The sequence below is a fragment of the Geotrypetes seraphini genome, chromosome 2 (genome assembly GCF_902459505.1).
Source record: "Geotrypetes seraphini chromosome 2, aGeoSer1.1, whole genome shotgun sequence".
NCBI lineage: Eukaryota > Metazoa > Chordata > Amphibia > Gymnophiona > Dermophiidae > Geotrypetes > Geotrypetes seraphini.
Window position 1 is genome coordinate 25,899,955 of NC_047085.1, and position 20,947 is coordinate 25,920,901.

The 20,947-nt window shown below is 43.6% G+C and overlaps 1 protein-coding gene across 1 annotated transcript in view; it reads left to right on the forward strand.

Moving 5' to 3' along the window:
* Positions 1-20,947, forward strand: part of FAM135B (family with sequence similarity 135 member B) — a 412,048-nt gene that overhangs the window by 13,104 nt on the left and 377,997 nt on the right. The gene's annotated exons all lie outside the window — the stretch shown is intronic.

A 20,947-nucleotide genomic window follows, 5' to 3' on the forward strand; every position in this document is an offset into this window, starting at 1 on the left:
TTCTTAAATCTAACCCTTTTCTATCTCAAATTAACCCAAAACAACTCTTTCATAATCACTCACTCAACATCATCTACTTTCTTTTAGAGACCAGTCCCAACTGCCAATGTCATGCAACAGAAGCAACCAGAATGTTTACTCTGGTTACCAGGGCAACCATCAGGCAAGTGTATGCCTGTTCTATCTTTCTCATAATTCTGCAGTCCCTACACCATGCCAGCTATAGCACAAACATGAATAAACTGGATTCGAACTATGAGAAACACTGCCCAAGTCTGCAAAGAACTCCACAAAGGTTTTGATAAAGTAACTTTCTGGCTAGAAAGGATGCCCAATCTTCACAAAAATGGCAAGGTAGGCACACTTGCTCTGTTACATTAATTGATTGCTGTATATAGTAAGTACAAACTTTTCCTGGCCCCTCCTGCCTGTCTGCTCATGGCTGGAGCAAAGACAGTTCATACCCTATCAGATTCCATCATACCTACTTCTTGTCTCTCTACCCCTAATTGCTTCTCCCATTCCCCAATTTCTCCAGACCTCTGACCATATTTACATAGGAGGGGCCTTAGGCGTCCAGGCCAATCGGAGCCTTATGTCCCTTCCCGGTGCATTCGAGGAGGGGCCTGAGGCTCTGATTGGCCCAGGGTGTATAAGGCCTCTCCTATGGGATGCACCGGGGAGGGGAAGGCCCATTTGAAGTGGTGGGTCAGCTGGGTGGAGGGAATCTGCATCCCTTCGGTCAGAGATCTACATGGAGGTAAGGGAGGGGGCATCAGAGGCAGGGGGTGTTGTATGGCAGCAAGGGGGGGTGTCGCTGCCGCTGCAGGGGGGAAGGTTGTTTACAGCAGGAGAGATGCCGATTCTCTCCTGCTGCAAGGAGGGTTGCCGCCGCCGCTGCAAGGGAGGGGTGTTGTGATGCAGCAGGAGAGAATCAGCATCTCTCCTGCTGCATCACAATATGGCTTTTCTAGCAGTCTCTAAAGCTGCCATGCCTGGACCATGTCAATTATTTTTGTTACCAAAAGCCAATGCCACTTTTAAAAAATAGCTCGGCAATTTTTAAGAATCGCCTGGAGGGCTCATTTCAATGTTGAAGAGCCCATTTGCATGTCAGTTTTGGAGACTACTAGAAATGTCGCTACAGACAGAGATAATCTGTCGCTAAAATGCATGCAGGTTAAACCATCGGAAAACAGTTTAGCAATGGCGTTACAGTTTTGAGAATCTGGGCCTCACTGCTAATCAAATTCCCTCTACTGGAATTTGAGTTATTGCCTCTGTTGTTAATATCTTCTGTAATTTGTTCACTCTATTTTACCACACTTAACATTTACATGCAGCACATCTACTTATGTTACCTAAATTACATGTTAACACCTTTTTATGACATCTTGCAATAATTAACACCATTAGAAATATATCAGTACAGTGGTGCCTCGCACAGCGAACGCCTCGTACAGCGAACGCTGCGCACAATGAACTTTATGTCTTGATTCGTACAACGGACTTCGTTTCACACAACGAAGTCCGGGGTTCCTGCGGGGTTGGATCGCAGCGGGGTTGGTCGAGCCGCGAGGGTAGTCTCCTTCTCCTTACCTGCCCTGTCGCAGCACACAGCCGAACGGAAATCTTCCCGATGTCAGCGCTGACGTCGGAGGGAGGGCTTAAGCAAAGCCCTCCCTTCCTCCGACGTCAGCGCTGACATCAGGAAGACTTCCGTTCGGCTGTGTGCGGCTGCGGCAGGGCAGGTAGGAAGAAGGCAATGGCGAACGAAAGAGGGGGGAGGGGGCGGTCCGCCCCGAAGAATGTGCACAGCTGGTCAGGTCCCCCGATCGACCGACAACAGGCCCGGCCGACAAACCTCCCTGCCCTGTAGCCGCGAATCTAAATTACCTCTTACAGCAGCTTCAATAATCCAGCTGCTGTAAGAAGGTAATTTAGATTCGCGGCTACAGGACAGGGAGATTTGTCCGACCGGGCCTGTTCTGTTGTCGGTCGGGTGCAAAAGCGCCACAAAGGTGGAGGCAGGGAGGGAGGAAAGGTGGAGTGGAGAAGAAAAGACGCTTAAGGGGGGAGAAGGCCGCTGAAAGCACATGTTGGAGCAGGGGATGAGAGGGAGGGAGAGAAGGGGAAATATTGGACAAGGGCAGAAGGGATGCTAAATCATAGGGTGACAGGCAGAGAGAACAACAGGAAAAAGAGTGGAAGCAATCTTGAACCCTGAGGGTGAGGGCAGAGAGAGGTGGTGAGATGATTGATCATGGGGAGAGGGACAAAAGGGAATAGAGATGGGATAGGAAGATAGTGGAAGTAAAAGGACAGGGAGATGTATGTTTTTAGATGTATCTAAATAAAAATAATAACAAAAAATTTATCTTTTTTATGTCATCTTAGCATATTTTATGCTGCAGAACGAATTATTTTTTTTTACATGTATTCCTATGGGAAAACGCGTTTCACATAACGAACGTTTCACACAACAAACTTGCTCCTGGAACCAATTAAGTTCGTTGTGTGAGGCACCACTGTATTTTCATTTCTCACACCTCACCCCAGTATTCATACATTTTTAAACCCTGGTTACATAAACATGACCCTCGCATTCCCTCAGTCACTGACTTCCTCCAATCCCTCCAAAAATGTGAATGAAACAGTATGACAGCTTCAAATGCTATGACCAGTCCTAGTACAGCAGCATGCACATTCCTGGAGTAACCTAAGGGGCAGTGTAGTGAACCATAGAAATGGGGACTCGGGCACACATCCTACTCTAACTTATGGTGGAATATGTGAGTCTTTCAAACCCCATCCAAATCCCACTGTAGCTACATATAGATGACACCTACCAGCATAAGGGCTATTGGTATGGTGTACAATTGGGTCTAGTATTTGGGTGGATTTTGGAGGACTCAGCATATGCCATAAGGGGGTTATGGTGAGATGTGTATCTGGGACATTTTATATGGAATTCACTTCAGTGCCCCTTAAGATGCCCACTGATTTGCCTGGAGGTCTGTATGACCAGACTACTATAAATTCTTTTCCCTCTACAAAATGTTCAAACTTGGATTTAGATATCTTCTGGAAAATGCCCTTATCTATGCTGAAAAATCAATCTTATATGCTGTTTTGAAAAGATTTAAGAACTTACTTCCCCCCTCCCCCCCCACACTTTTTACAAAGCTGCATTATCACTGCGGTAACTGCCCCCAAACCCATAGGGATCTAAAAGGCTTCGGAGTTTTGCCATGGAAGGTGCTAGTACGACTTTGTAAAAGAGGGGGTTATTTATTTGATAAATTTATAAGTTAGAAAACTTCGATGTAAATCTGTGCTGATACGCTGCATTAAATTTTTATGTAGTAATTTGCATTAATATGATTTTAAAATTGTAAGTTAAACGGAAAAAACTATACGACGGCCACTCAAGCAGCAAAACTAGATAACCATATCTCCAATCTACTGATAACAACCCCAGACTACAAGATGTTCAAAAAAGAAATAAAGACCATACTCTTCAAAAAAAAAAATCCCTGAAAAAGTCTTAACACCATGAATACCTTTCTTCTTCCCGACTCACCGATACTATCTGATCTACTCTATCTTCACTAGAAATGACCAATGATCTTCTTTTGTAACCCTTCTATAACTCTTTTGTAATCCGCCTTGAACCACAAGGTAATGGTGGAATAGAAATCTCTAATGTAATGTAAGCCACTTTGGTTCTTTATATGGATGAAGTGGGTTAAAAGTTATCAGATTAGATTAAGCTTTCTAGATCTAGCTTTCTAGCCAAAGAGATTCGGCTTGCTCTGGTGGGAGAGTCCACCAAATCATTCGTACTACATACTAGAGAATGACACAGTGACAAAATTCATCACCGTTCCCGTCCCTGCGGATAACTGCAGGAAACCATCTTCATGTCATTCTTTAAAGAGAGAGGGAAGAATCAGAGTATAATTGGCCACAACCACTGACCCACAAGCTTTGCTTTGAAGAATGCTGGTGTAGAAGAATTGAAGTTGAGATAGACACTACAGAATGACAGTCTCTGGTATCCAGAGCAGATATTGTGATGTCATAATGCCTCATTCCACCAGTGCCTAAGAGCCAATCACATCAGTGATATCACAATGGCTTCATTATCCTTGGCTCACATAAGAATCAGAGTATGAATGGCCACAACCACTGACCCGCAAGCTTGAAGAATGCTGGTGTAGAAGGACTGAGGTTGAAATAGACACTAGAAAATGACATGGGTTTATTTCTCGAGGTTATCCGTGGGGACGGGAACGGTGATGAATTTTGTCACCGTGTCATTCTCTACTACATACCAAGAACCACAAGTAGAGGCTCATGTACTACTACTTAGGGCTACCAGATGCACATAACACTGAACATTACATTAACCATTTAAAAGACAGTCCCATTTCAACAGAGTTTACAATCAGAGCTGGTAAGATTGTATATGAGAAATAAACATTTAAGTCTATTGTTATAAGAAGTTCCTTGAGAGAACCCTCTCATTTCAGGCTGCTAAATTGAATGTATGGCTTGGAAAAATTATGTTAGAGGTTCCTTCTTATGCTGATTTTAGAAACTGCTAAAGACACAACTATTTGATAGGTTGGTATCTGTTTTAATAAGTTCTTTTTCATTTAACTTGTATTTTATCTGCATTGTATGTATCAATTTTACTTGTGAACTGCCTAGAACAGTGTTCTTCAACCTTTTTACACCTATGGACCGGCGGAAATAAAATAATTATTTCGTGGACCGGCAAACTACTAAGACTGAAATTTTTTTTAAAAAACCCCGTCCCCGCGAGGTCGGTCCCACAAACCATCTGATCCCATCCGCACAAGCCTCAAATAGTTATGATTTTATATTGAACATATTTTATTAAAGTATAAAAAGAAACAATATTCTATACAATTGTCTTTTATAAATACAAATAATACAGGGCAAAGATCAACAAAACCCCTGTCTCCCCTCCCCTCCCCTCTACTATCAAGAAAACTGAATAAGCCAAATTATTACAGAATGCTACACAAATATCATGTAACAGAATACCACAGTCACACATGACAGGAATGGTGTTAGGGGAGTGGAACTAGGGCAACTGCCCCCTGGTCAGAGAGAGCCCTAAGCTAGCTGGAAGCTAAAGAAGCACTGCCTGGGCTTTGCACTCCCCAGTTATGTCTAGCAAGATACATATTTCAAATCTGATATATTTGAATCACAAGATAGAAATAAAATTATTTTTTTCTACCTTTTGTCATCTCTGGTTTCTGCTTTCATTGCCTTTTTACTCTCTTCCAGCCAGTGTCTGCCCTAAGAACATAAGAATTGCCACTGCTGGGTCAGAGGTCAGAGGTCAGAGGTCCATCATGACCAGCAGTCCGCTCATGCGGCGGCCCTCTGGTCTAAGACCAGCACCCTAACGGAGACTAGCCCTACCAGCGCACGTTCTTGTTCAGCAGGAACTTGTCTAACTTTGTCTTGAATCCTTGGAGGGTGTTTTCCCCTATAACAGCCTCTGGAAGAGCGTTCCAGCTTTCTACCACAGAACTTCCTTACGTTTGTACGGAATCTATCCCCTTTCAACTTTAGAGAGTGTCCTCTCGTTTTCCCTGCCTTGCAGAGGGTGAACAACCTGTCCTTAGCTACTAAGTCTATTCCCTTCAGTACCTTAAATGCTTCTATCATGTCCCCTCTCAATCTCCTCTGCTCAAGGGAGAAGAGGCCCAGTTTCTCTAATCTTTCGCTGTACGGCAACTTCTCCAGCCCCTTAACCATTTTAGTCGCTCTTCTCTGGACCCTTTCGAGTAGTACCATGTCCTTCTTCATGTACGGTGACCAGTGTTGGACGCAGTTCTCCAGGTGAGGGCGTACCATGGCCTAGTACAGCGGCATGATAACCTTCTCTGTCTCTTCAGTCCAGCATCTGCCCCTTCCATTCACTGTCTGTCTTTCCCTGCCATCTCTCCTCCTGCCCCCCCTCCCAATTTGGTCAGGTATCCATCATCTTCCTTCTGTTCCCCTCATGGTCTGGCATCTCTGTCCTTCCCTCCCCCCTGTGGTTTTTAGCATCTCTCTCTTCTCATTTCCTCCACTCAGATCTGACATCATTCTCTGCTCTCTCTTCCCTTTTCTTCTCTGGTCTTCCTTCTCTATTTTCTGCCTCGATCTAAATTAAATTATTTCTTACTATTTAGTCCCGTTCCCTCTTTTCACTGTGTCTACCCACAGCTTGTCACCCCTTTCCCTCACCCCTCCATTATCTTACTATTTTCTTCCCCCTTTATTTATCTCCTCCTTCCATCCAGTATGTGTTCTTTCCCCACTTCCATTCAGCATCTGCTCTCCCCTCTCAACTGACATCCATCTGCCTTCTGCTCTCTCTCCCTTCTTCTCACTTCCATCATCTGTCTCCTTCTCTCTCTCATCTCCTCCATTCCATCATCTGCCCCTTCTCTCTCTCCCCCCCCCCCAACTTCCATCATCTGTCCCCCTTCCCCTCACCTTTGCGGGTCACTTTCTTTCCCCTGAGGGTGGCTCATGTCAGAGGGGAAGCTTTGGCTGAGCAGAACCGCTTGCAAGGAACAGTGGAACTTGATTGATGTCGATGCTGGGGCCCGTTGCCGTTTGAAGGAAAAAAAAAAAGGGGACCTGCAAAGGCGAGAGGAAGGGAGACCTCCAGGAAGCTGCTCTTTGCCTTACTTCAGCAGCCCAAGAGTCCAGACCAACAGCGGCAGCTCTGTGTACTTTTAACTTCGGCACAGAGCTGCCCCTAAGCAGTAGTTTAGCGCGGTTTCATGAGGCAGCCTCGGGGCCTTTGCTAGGCCGGCCCAATTTGATGATGCGATGTGGGCCGGCCTAGCAAAGGCCCCGAGGCTGCCTCATGAAACCGCGCTAAACTACTGCTTAGGGGCAGCTCTGTGCCGAAGTTAAAAGTATATAGAGCTGCCGCTGCTGGTCTGGAGGTGCGGAGACAAGGCAGGAGGCAAACGCGGTGGAAGGCAGGAGTCCCGGCGAAGGCAGGAGTCATGGCACAACGACTGCAACAGAAAGTTGCAAGTCAGCTGACGCCGGTCTTTCGTTGCAGCGGGGACCGAATCCTTCGCGGACCGGAAAGATTTTTTTGTGGACCGACATCGGTCCGCGGACCGGCGGTTGAAGAACTGTGGCCTAGAACCTTTTCAGTATGGCGGTATATAAGAATAAAATTATTATTATTATACATCTTCCACCCAAATAAATTCATCTCTGCCTGGGGCCATCAAGGCAAAGTCCCTGGAACTTCTGGCCCAGTTCCGGCCTATCAAATCTTGGAGTGCTTTGAATCCTGTACATGGTGTCTATCTTCTTAGAAAGGTCTGGAACAGACAGTGGGAACTCCAATTCTTCACCTGAACATCTTTCAAGATCTTGTGAAGAGGGACAGTCACAGCCTCTTTAGGAAGTGAATTGTAGCCCAGGATCTTGAACATCCTAATCTTGGTCTCGTCCTCTATTTCTAAATGAGTAGGGAGAGCAGTTGCCATTTTCTTTACAAAAGATGGGAAGGAAATACTCGTAGGTGGAGATTTTCATCTTTCCTCATCAGTAAAGACTGGGACGTTGATTCAGAAACAGCCTGCAGGTTTGTAGGTGTTGGATCGGGTTCCAGATCCCAGCTACATAGAGACCTATGCAAAGGCATCTTTTCTATAGAGGAAGAGCACTCTTTCTTGTGCCAATGCTTCTTGGGTACCAATGGATTCAATACCCCAGAACTACCAGCACTGTGTGTCGAAGAAGGCCAATGTTTCTGCTTCTTGGCCTTCACCCGACACACAGTTTTGAGACCCCCTCAGTGCTGAAAAGGATGATGTCAGATCTCTATGCCTCCTTGTTGTTGGGTCTGATATCGACCAGTCTCAAGGGCTGTACACAGTGGATGGTGTGGAGACCCAATCAATAGAAACATAGAAACAAGCAGCAGAAAAGGGCTATAGCCCACCAAGTCTGCTCATTCCAAGTATCCCCTCCCCTGAATTTACTCCCTTAAAGATCCCACGTGAGTATCCCATTTTCTCTTAAAATCCGTCACGCTGCTGGCCTTTATCACATGCACAATCTCTTCCAGTGTGGGACATACAGTAGGTCTCGTAGCTATTGGGACCGGTGTTCCTGATGCTGGTGCAAATGCTGATGTTGATGTCAACAGTTCAGAACTGGCTCTAAAAGGTTTATTTTTATGAGCCTTTCTGGACCTCTCTGTTCTTTTAGGGGAAATCATCTGAAAAAAAAATAAAGGAAAAGTACCCAGATGATGTGCAGGTCTACGAAGGACCTAGTGAGTTGCAAACAAATAAGGAAACTTAAAGTTGGGGAAAAGTAACTAAAAATTTATGGGAAGAGGAGTTTAAATACTCAAAGGCAAAAAGAAAAAAAATGCAAAAAATCCCGTTAGGGAAAGCACCAAACATGCTTAGGAAAAGTGAAGTAAATAACACGAGGAGCTGCTAAGGATGTCTTCTAGTGCTGCCCAATTCAGGGAAAAAAATTTTGATTCAATTCAGCATATTGAATTGATTTTTCAATTTGATTAATTTTTCCTGCCCAATTGGACATTTTTTAAAATGTCCTGAGGGGTTTATTTTTGTAGCCTTTCCAGTCACCTCACCCTTTGTCCTCTCCAACCCCATGCCGGCGCTGTGGTGTACTGTAAACAAAATAAAAAATACTTTTTCTCTCTGTTAGGTCCTAGCTCATGCTCACTGTCTAACAACAGTTCTGGCAGGATACACATTTCAAATCTGACATATTGTAATTACAAAATAGAAAATAAAATTATTTTTTCTACCTTCCATTGTCATATCCAACATTTGTTTCTTTTCCATTGTTTACTATCTCTCTCTCTCTCTGCCTTGTGCCCTGGGTCAAACCTCTCTGTTCCCCTCCATGCAGCATCTCTCCTTTCCTCCTCTCCATGATCATGTGCAACATTTCTTTCTCTCTCCCCATGCTCCATCTCTCCCTGCCCTCCCCCATATATCCAACATTTCTCTCTCTCTTCTCCATGAATGTCTCCCTCCCCTCCACTATATGCAGGATATCTCCCTCTCGCCCCTTTCTACCTCTTTGTTTCATCTCTCCCTTTCTTTCCTCTACCCCAGCAGTTCTTCCTCTCTCATTTCTCCCCTTCCATCCCCCTGAGAAGCAGTTTTTCTCCTTTTCCACCCATCCCTCTGTGCAGCAGCAACCCACCAATCCTCCCACCGTGAAACCTGACATAACTCTGAACAGTGGTGTAGTAAGGGGGGTGCAGTCCACCCCGGGCGTGTTCTTCCTACGGTCATGGAGGCACCCCTTCTCCTCTACACCTCCCCCGCTTGCTCCTCTCCTAGCCATGTGTACCCTTGCCTTCGCCCATACCTTTTTGGCACTCTTTCTGATATCACTTCTGGGACCCATGCCCAGGAAGTGACTTCAAAGGGGAGCTGACACCAACGTGGGCTGCATGCTGCTCACGCCAAAGTTTAAAGATATGAGAAAAGGGAAGGGGCTGCACATGCAGCAGGGGGGTGAGGAAGAGGACGGGGGAGGGCACCACTGGCCCTTGCGCCACTCACCCTTACTACACCACAGCCTCCGAGGCCTCCTAAAGCAGCAGCAGCGCTCTGAACAGGGTGCTTCACAGCCTTCCCTCTTGCTGCATCACCAAGGCCTTGGTGGGGAAGGCCGTGAAGCAGCCTGTTCAGAGTGTCGCTGCTGCTGATGTTTTAGGAAGCTTCGGAGGTATGTCAGGTCTCACTGGTCATTGAATCAGTGAGCCTGATTTTTCTCAGACAATGAATTGATTTGAATCGATTTCACCAAAGTGAATCAATTCAAATCAGTAACTCACGCAGCACTAATGTCTTCCTCTCACTGCTGATGAAAAAAGACTGCTGGACTTTCACTCACAAGCCGAGTGGGAGCATTACATTTAGCAGTGCCTTCCGCACAGGGCTCTGTGGATGACATCATTCACATGTGAGCATGATATGGCCTGGTTGTCCTCAGATAATCCAATCTATAGTAAATACTGCCCCATTTGTCTTTGGAGAAAACAGATTCACTTGGTTCTTCAGTCCAATAGATGTAAATGTGTTTAATAGATATTCTTTTATAATTCCTGAAAATTAGACCTGTCCAAATTCAGGAGGCCTGGATATGAGTTCTGCTATGATTTTATTATGTCAGAGAAAAAGCATGTAAAAAAAGTAGCATTTCTCCTTGTTTTCAAGCAACAGGTAAAATTGCTACGCACCCTTTCAGGTGAAATAAAACATACAGTATACGATTTTGCTACTTAGGGGTCCTTGCTACAGAAAAGGCACTACAGTAAACCCGAGTGAAGGCTACAAGACAAACCCAGGAAGGGTGAGCACGTACAAAAGGAAGTAATGTTTTTTCAATGCTATTGAAATAATGCTTAGTTTAACTTTTTTTTTCTTTTGGGGGTGTTTTATTGGTTCAAAAAAACAAAACAAAACTGATTTTAGAGGAGGGCAAGCTAGAGTACTGAAAGCCCTGGCCAATCATGAACTCACAGAGGAGTGATTTTCATCCAGACCAAGTAAAATGTGAGATATGTGATGATTTCCCCCAGTAGTGCTGCCCGATTCACGATTCGAATCGGTTCACTGATTCACTTTGGGTGAATCAATTCGAATCGATTTTTAAATTTTTAAAAAAATCAGCTTCCCGATTCGGACCCTCGCCCCCTAAAGCAGGAGCGGCAGCACTGCTCTTGCTGGCCACTGCCGCACCTGTTTTAGAGGGCGAGGAGGGAGGGTCAGTCGGGAAGTGCTGCGTCCGGCTTCCCTCCTGGCCTCCCCAAAGAACTGCCCCCCACCGAAAGACTGCGCACCCCCCCCCGGGAAGGCCTCCGTATTCCCTCTGGCCTCCCCTAACCGTTTACCTTACAGCGTCCGCCGAAGATCGCAGTTACAGCTCTTTGCACTGCAGTGCTTTGAGCTGTTTCCTCTGCTGCAGTCTCTCAGAGGAGGGGCGGGACCACAGCAGAGGCCTGGACATGAGTTCTGCAGTGCAAAGAGCTGTAACCGTGATCTTCGGCTGAAGCAGATGGTGACATAGGCCTTCAGGGAGGACAGGCAGGCCTTCAAGGGAGAGGGGAGAGTAGGGAGAGGGGAGACATGATTGAGACATTTAAGTACATCACGGGACGGGTCGAGGTGGAAGATGATATCTTTCTTCTCAAGGGACCCTCGAAGACAAGAGGACATCCGCTCAAGCTCAGGGGAGGGAAGTTTCGTGGAGACACCAGGAAGTACTTCTTCATGGAGAGAGTGATTGAGCAGTGGAACAAGCTTCCAGTGCAGGTGGTCGAGGCACGCAGCATCCCAGACTTCAAGAACAAATGGGATACCTATGTGGGATCCCTACGAAGTCATGCCAAGGGATAGAGTCACTAGGACTTGAATGAGCGGGTCAGTAGAGTGACAGTATAATTACAATTATACTTTAGGGGGTCAGTAGACTAAAGAGGGTGGGTAAATAGTGTGGGCAGACTTGATGGGCTATAGCCCTTATCTGCCGTCATCTTTCTATGTTTCTATGACAGGCTTTCAGGGGGGAGGTGCAGGCCTTTAAGGGGGGGGACAGACCTCAGGGGAGGGGGGCCCTTGTGTAGAAGTACACAGAGGGAGGGAAGGGGGTTCAAAGAGATGTGCATATGCCAGACTTTGGGGGGGGGAAGAAATAATGGGTCTAAAAATAGAAGAGAAGGAGAGAGATGATGGACAATGGGATTTAGGGAGGGAAGGAACAGAAAAGGAGAGAAGTTGGACACAAGGGATGGTGTGGAGGGGGGATAGAGATACTAGATAGGAGGGTAGTTGGGAAAAGAAAGGGAGAGATGGTGGACATTGGGGTGGTGGGGAAGGAGGGAGAGATGCTGGATGAAAGGGTAGTTAAGAAAAGGTGGATCTGTGGATGGAGACGAAAAAAAAGAAAGATGCCAGACCTCCGGAGGAGGGAAGGAAAACGGAAGGGGAGGACAGAGATGGCAGATGGATGGTTAGCACGGAGAAAGAAGAAAGGAGACCCTGTCAAGCAAGACAACCAGAGCTTGGGACCAACAAGATTTGAATAATGACCAGACAACTAAAGGTAGAAAAACTAATTTTATTTTCCATTTTGTAATTACAATATGTCAGATTTGAAACGTGTATCCTGCCAGAGCTGATGTTAGACCGCAAACGTGAGCTAGGATTTAACAGAGAGAGGAAAAGTCTTTTTTGTTTGTTTATTTTGTTTACACCACAGCACCAGTGTGGTTAGGAGAAGGCAAAGGGGGTGAAGAGGCAATAAAATAAACCCAAAATAGAAACAAACTAACACACCACTTCAGCCAGAAAAGTGCATCTCACTCCACCAGCCTCAGAACTGGAGCCTACGCACAATAGTTTTATCACAAACTCGAGTGATCAGCGTAGCAACTTTGCTCCTTGCTCCAATCATCGGCCGAAAAGAACTAATACTAGATTTCTTATAACTTTAATAACTTAATTATTTAATATTATTCTTAGAAATTTTTTTAAAAAATTTTTTTGTATCATTTCCAAATACACCTCAGTACCTTTGCACTTTCATACACATTATTTTTATTTACGTTTATGCACTTCTCTAGGATTTGAAAAAATTGACAAGCTACTTATCTCAAACAGCGCTTGTCTCTGGATGTGCTTTTCAAGCAGTGCTCATGTATTGCACATGCCGACGCGGCCAGCGTTTCGCGGACTCACTGCTTGTCCGCTGCTTCAGGGCCAGCACTGCGGCATCCAACTCTATAAATTAAAAAACTAAATTAGCTCCTTCTATAGCTAAAAGCAATATAAACACACACAGTGTTACTTACATCACTCAATTCCACCGTCAAGATTTTCAAACCAAACTAAAATGGCGACAGCGACTTATACTTATACAGATTCATCACATGACATAACAACGTCAGAGCTTCATGACTTAACTCCGCCCACTTGATTCATTCAAAGAAGTTATGAAGGGAACAGTCCGTTTATATCAATAGAAGTGTTGCCACTCCATGTTTTTGTTTAAGCCCCTAGGGCTCAACGTATCCAACCTATGGATCCAGCGCTGCTCACGTTGGGCCAAGAAGCGCCTAAAGTCACCCCCTCACACCCCCTGGTGTCATAACTTCAATAACCACCACCTTTAAAGATGTAAATTTGCTAAGGGGACCCCTAAATTCCGGTTTTTAATATTGCTTTTGTGTTCAATAAGTCGAGTATTCAATTTCCTCGAGGTCTGTCCTACATAAAGCTTATCACAGGGGCATTGTACTATATAGATTACCCCAGATGTTTTGCAATCGGAATCACGATTCAGAATATACTGCTTCCCATCCATAGGATTGAAAAATATCCCAGTGCATAGCATAACTGCACACATTTGGCATGACCCGCATTTCTGATGTCCCAAGTACTTTACATCCCCTGTAGGGTTAACAGTGGGCAAAATTGAGGGGCATAAGATCTCCCTAAGGTAACGGTTCCTATGATATGCTACCCTTAAATGGTGATCCTTAAATATCCCTGAGATTTTCAGAATGTCCCAATGTTTTCTAAGGGATTTAACTAGCTGGTAACTATTGCTGGAGTATGTGACCACACACGTAATACATTGTTCCCCCAATTGTTGATCTACCGAATGTTTGGGAGCAAACAGAGCATCCCGCTGACTGTACAGTGCCCTTTTATAGGCCACTGAAACTATTTTGGGGGGATACCCCCTTTGCAGAAACTTACATTTCAAATCATTGGCCTGTATCTTAAAATCAATGATGGAAGAACATATTCTCCTAATCCTTAAAAATTGAGAATGTGGAAGACTTTTTTTAAGAGAGGTAGGGTGAGCACTAGAAAAATGAAGGACCGAGTTGCAATCAGTCGGTTTAATATACACTTCAGTACAAAAAATTCCATTTTTCACCAAGATGTTGACATCCAAAAATGAAATCTGAACAGAACTGTATACATGAGTGAATTTAACTTTAGGATGACATGAATTCAAATAGGAAAAACCCCCCAGATGGGTATCCATCCCCCATTCCAAATAAGAAAAATGTCATCTATATATCTCAACAACACCTTTACATCCTTAAAAATAGGGGACCCATATACCCAATCATATTCAAATTTATCCATAAATAAGTTAGCAACAGAAGGGGCCATGGTAATACCCATCGCAATCCCTGATCTTTGGTGGAAAAGATGATCTTCAAACATAAAAAAACTCTCATGGAGCACAATATCAGCTAACTTACAAATAAAATCTGTGGGTACTCTTGGGTTCACCCTTCCATCTAAAGTATGTTGTATTATAGCCAGTGCTTCACTCTGTGGAATTATTGTGTAAAGGGAACATACATCAATAGTAACAAGTAGCGAGTGTGGATCAGGGCTCAAACCCTCTAGTTTTTTCAAAAATCCATAGTGTCTTTTAAGTATGATCTGGTTTGTTTAACATATGGTTGAAGAAATTTATCAACATATATAGAAGAGGCCTCCAACAACGCTCCCCGATTAGAAACAATAGGTCTCCCCGGAGGCATAGTACAAGATTTATGTATCTTAGGTAGCAGATAAAAAATTGGGATCTTGGGATGCAATACATTCAGAACGAAATTCTTTCTTGGTAAGATACCCCTTATCTACTCCTTGTTTAGTTAAGGCATTAATTCTTGACTGGAGAAGTTCTGTAGGGTCCATAGAAAAAACATCATAATCATCACTAAACAATTGTTTTTGTGCTTCTTTTAGATACATATCTCTACTGAGTAAAACTATCATACCTCCCTTATCAGCTTTTTTGATAATAAGCTCTTTGTCTGACAAAAGAGTTTGTATAGCAGATTTCTCCGTTTTACTCATATTATAGTACTGTTTATAGTTACCATGTCTATTCATGTTATTTTCAATATCAGACATAACCAATTTATGAAAAGTCTCTACTACCGGGTCCACAGGACCTGGCGGAACCCAAGTAGATTTCAGGGTGACAATAGCCTCTTCATCATTATCAGCTTCTAGATGGTCTTTAGCAAAAAAAGACTTGATCTTCAACAGTCTATAAAATTTCTCCAGATCAATTTTAGTTTGAAAATCATCCACAGGGATTGTTGGTACAAAGGATAAACCTCGTGAAAGCAAATTATATTCATCAGTTGTTACCTGATGATTAGATAGATTTATGATCGGAATCTTCACCATCTTGTTGCTCGTATGGTTCTTAGTGTCCGGCTGTATAGCTACGGATATCTTTGCCCTCGTTGTGATCGGGTTTGTGGTCTGTAACTTTGATTTTGATACTGGTTTTGATATTGTCCTTGGCCCCGACCACATCCTCTTCGCCATCTTCCACGGCGGGGATGGCGCGGTTTGGGGCCTAAAAAATTATCGTCAGAAATAGAACTTAAATTAGATAACTCTGAAGATTGATCAAAGGTAACTTTCTTCTCAGTTGAAGAGTTTCCGGAACCATTTGGTTTTAACCATGGATACACTTTCTGTTGCAGATAGTCCTGTTCATCCCGCTTGAATTTCTTAAATTTATCTTTCTGTATATCTACTCTAAATCCATCCACTTTATGTTTCAACCCATCTTGATGTTGTTTAAAGTCAGTTTCATTTGAGTTGTTTCAAAACTTTCAATTTCTGTTCAATCTCGCCCTTAAAGGTGGTCATAGCTTTACGTGTTCGATCAATAATCAACACCATTAGGTCCAGTGAACATTTATTTAGAATAGAGATCCACTTAAGATTAAATTCAGCATCCTCACTAAACATCCGTGGCTCCTTATATATTCTTAGCCCTCTAGGAATGAACTATTTCTTACAGTATTCTGTAAGTGTGGCACCATGAAGTTCAGCCCGAATATATTTTTTTGATAAGATGGGAATTATTCAAGGCAGATTGCTCCCAGTTCATCGTCATAGAGGAATCCAACACTGAGCTAATAAAATCAGCACTAAAGCTTAAACTGCTTTGCCAAGCCTGCTGTGCCATTTTTGTAAAGAAAAAAGGGAAAGTACTAGCAAATGGGATGGGATGGGAAGCACTAGGGATCGGAAGCAATATATTCTGAATCATGATTCCGATTGCAAAACATCTGGGGTAATCTATATAGTTCAATTACCTTGTGATAAGCTCGAGGAAATTGAATACTCGTCTTATTGAACACAAAAACAATATTAAAAACCGGAATTTAGGGGACTCCTTAGCAAAGCACTGTTTGGATTTCAGCCACCAATTTACATCTTTAAAGTTGGTGGTTATTGAAGTTATGACACCGGGGGTGAAAGGGGGTGACTTTAGGCGCTTCTTGGCCCAACGTGAGCAGCGCTGGATCCATAGGTTGGATACGTTGAGCCCTAGGGGCTTAAACAAAAACATGGAGTGGCAACACTTCTATTGATATAAACGGACTGTTCCCTTCATAACTTCTTTGAATGAATCAAGTGGGCGGAGTTAAGTCATGAAGCTCTGACGTTGTTATGTCATGTGATGAATCTGTATAAGTCGCTGTCGCCATTTTAGTTTGGTTTGAAAATCTTGACGGTGGAATTGAGTGATGTAAGTAACACTGTGTGTGTTTATATTGCTTTTAGCTATAGAAGGAGCTAATTTAGTTTTTCAATTTATAGAGTTGGATGCCGCAGTGCAGGCCCTGAAGCAGCGGACAAGCAGTGAGTCCGCGAAACGCTGGCCACGTCGGCATGTGCAATACATGAGCACTGCTTGAAAAGCACATCCAGAGACAAGCGCTGTTTGAGATAAGTAGCTTGTCAATTTTTTCAAATCCTGGAGAAGTGCATAAACGTAAATAAAAATAATGTGTATGAAAGTGCAAAGGTACCGAGATGTATTTGGAAATGATACAAAAAAATTTTTAAAAAAATTTTCTAAGAATAATATTAAATAATTAAGTTATTAAAGTTATAAGAAATCTAGTATTAGTTCTTTTCAGCTGATGATTGGAGCAAGGAGCAAAGTTGCTACGCTGATCACTCGAGTTTGTGATAAAACTATTGTGCGTAGGCAACAGTTCTGAGGCCGGTGGAGTGAGATGCACTTTTCTGGCTGAAGTGGTGTGTTAGTTTGTTTCTATTTTGGATTACTACCGCTTGGGATATTTGCTTATATAATAAACCTACCAGGATGTTTGAAAAAAACACCCAATTGGGCATGAAAATCGAATCGAAAAACCAATTCACTAAGCTGAATCGAATCAAAATTTTTTTTCCTGAATTGGGCAGCACTACCCCCCAGACCAAGTAAAATGTGAGAGATGTACTCTTTCTCCCTGTGATACCCCCCACGACTAAGTAAAATGTGAGAGATGTGATGAATTCTCCATGTGATATCAACCCCCCGACTAAGTAAAATATGAGATGTGATTTCTCCATGTGATATCCCCCCTCAGACCAAGTAAAATGTGAGAGATGTGATGATTTCTCCATGTGATATCAACCCCCCCTGACTAAGTAAAATGTGAGAGATGTGCTCTTTCTCTCTGTGATATCCCCCTCAGACCAAGTAAAATGTGAGAGATGTGGTGATTTCTCCATGTGATATCAACCCCCCGACTAAGTAAAATGTGAGATGTGATTTCTCCATGTGATATCCCCCTCAGACCAAGTAAAATGTGAGAGATGTGGTGATTTCTCCATGTGATATCAACCCCCCGACTAAGTAAAATGTGAGATGTGATTTCTCCATGTGATATTCCCCTCAGACCAAGTAAAATGTGAGAGATGTGATGATTTCTCCATGTGATATCACACCCCCGATTTAGTAAAATATGAGAGATGTGCTCTTTCGCCCTGTGATATCCCCTCAGACCAAGTAAAATGTGAGAGTTGTGCTCTTTCTCTCTGTGATATCCCCCTCAGACCAAGTAAAATGTGAGAGATGTGGTGATTTCTCCATGTGATATCACACCCCCGACTAAGTAAAATGTGAGAGATGTGCTCTTTCTCCCTGTGATATCCCCCTCAGACCAAGTAAAATGTGAGAGAAGTGCTCTTTCTCCGTGATATCAACCCTCCCAAGACTAAGTAAAATGTGAGAGATGTGCTCTTTCTCCCTGTAATATCCCCCTCAGACCAAGTAAAATGTGAGAGATGCGCTCTTTCTCCCTGTGATATCCCCCTCAGACCAAGTAAAATGTGAGATGTGATGATTTCTCCATGTGATATCAACCCCCCTCCAGACTAAGTAAAATGTGAGAGATGTGCTTTCTCCCTGTGATATCCTCCTCAGACCAAGTAAAATGTGAGATGCGCTCTTTCTCCCTGTGATATCAACCCCTCTCCAGACTAAATAAAATGGTAAAGATGCGCTCTTTCTCCCTGTGATATCACCCCCTCCCCCGACTAAACAAATGTGAGAGATATGCTCTTTCTCCCTGTGATATCCCCCTCAGACCAAGTAAAATGTGAGAGATGTGCTCTTTCTCCCTGTGATATCCCCCTCAGACCAAGTAAAATGTAAGATGTGATGATTTCTCCATGTGATATCACACCCCTGATTAAGTAAAATATGAGAGATGTGCTCTTTCGCCCTGTGATATCCCCTCAGACCAAGTAAAATGTGAGAGATGTGCACTTTATCTCTGTGATATTCCCCTCAGACCAAGTAAAATGTGAGAGATGTGGTGATTTCTCCATGTGATATCACACCCCCGACTAATAAAATGTAAGAGATGTGCTCTTTCTCCCTGTGATATCCCCCTCAGACCAAGTAAAATGTGAGAGAAGTGCTCTTTCTCCCTGTGATATCAACCCTCCCCAGACTAAGTAAAATGTGAGAGATGTGCTCTTTCTCCCTGTGATATCCCCCTCAGACCAAGTAAAATGTGAGAGATGCGCACTTTCTCCCTGTGATAACCCCCTCAGACCAAGTAAAATGTGAGATGTGATGATTTCTCCATCTGATATCAACCCCCCTCCAGACTAAGTAAAATGTGAGAGATGTGCTCTTTCTCCCTGTGATATCCCCCTCAGACCAAATAAAATGTGAGAGATGTGCTCTTTCTCCCTGTGATATCCCCCTCAGACCAAGTAAAATGTGAGAGATGTGCTCTTTCTCTCTGTGATATCAACCCACCCCAGACTAAGTAAAATGTGAGAGATGTGCTCTTTCTCCCTGTGATATCCCCCTCAGACCAAGTAAAATGAGAGAGATGTGCTCTTTCTCCCTGTGATATCCCCCTCAGATCAAGTAAAATATGAGATGTGATGATTTCTCCCTGTGATATCAACCCCCCTCCAGACTAAGTAAAATGTGAGAGATGTGTTCTTTCTCCTTGTGATATCCCCCTCAGACCAAGTAAAATGTGAGAGATGTGCTCTTTCTCCCTGTGATATCCCCCTCAGACCAAGTAAAATGTGAGATGTGACGATTTCTCCATGTGATATCAACCCCCCTCCAGACTAAGTAAAATGTGAGATGTGCTCTTTCTCCCTGTGATATCAACCCCCCTCCAGACTAAGTAAAATGTGAGAGATGTGTTCTTTCTCCCTGTGATATCCCCCTCAGACCAAGTAAAATGTGAGATGTGATGATTTCTCCATGTGATATCAACCCCCCTCCAGACTAAGTAAAATGTGAGAGATGTGCTCTTTCTCCCTGTGATATCAACCCCCCTCCAGACTAAGTAAAATGTGAGAGATGTGTTCTTTCTCCCTGTGATATCCCCCTCAGACCAAGTAAAATGTGAGAGAGGTGCTCTTTCTCCCTGTGATATTCCCCCTCAGACCAAGTAAAATGTGAGATGTGATGATTTCTCCCTGTGATATCAACCCCCCTCCAGACTAAGTAAAATGTGAGAGATGTGCTCTTTCTCCCTGTGATATCCCCCTCAGATCAAGTAAAATATGAGATGTGATGATTTCTCCATGTGATATCAACCCCCCTCCAGACTAAGTAAAATGTGAGATGTGCTCTTTCTCCCTGTGATATCCCCCTCAGACCAAGTAAAATGTGAGATGTGATGATTTCTCCATGTGATATCAACCCCCCTCCAGACTAAGTAAAATGTGAGAGATGTGCTCTTTCTCCCTGTGATATCAACCCCCCTCCAGACTAAGTAAAATGTGAGAGATGTGTTCTTTCTCCCTGTGATATTCCCCCTCAGACCAAGTAAAATGTGAGATGTGATGATTTCTCCATGTGATATCAACCCCCCTCCAGACTAAGTAAAATGTGAGATGTGCTCTTTCTCCCTGTGATATCTCCCTCAGACCAAGTAAAATGTGAGATGTGATGATTTCTCCCTGTGATATCAACCCCCCCTCCAGACTAAGTAAAATGTGAGAGATGTGCTCTTTCTCCCTGTGATATCAACCCCCCTCCAGACTAAGTAAAATGTGAGAGATGTGCTCTTTCTCCCTGTGATATTCCCCCTCAGACCAAGTAAAATGTGAGATGTGATGATTTCTCCCTGTGATATCAACCCCCCTCCAGACTAAGTAAAATGTGAGAGATGTGCTCTTTCTCCCTGTGATATCCCCCTCAGATCAAGTAAAATATGAGATGTGATGATTTCTCCATGTGATATCAACCCCCCTCCAGACCAAGTAAAATGTGAGATGTGATGATTTCTCCCTGTGATATCAACCCCCCTCCAGACTAAGTAAAATGTGAGAGATGTGCTCTTTCTCCCTGTGATATCCCCCTCAGATCAAGTAAAATATGAGATGTGATGATTTCTCCATGTGATATCAACCCCCCTCCAGACTAAGTAAAATGTGAGATGTGCTCTTTCTCCCTGTGATATCCCCCTCAGACCAAGTAAAATGTGAGATGTGATTATTTCTCCCTGTGATATCAACCCCCCTCCAGACTAAGTAAAATGTGAGAGATG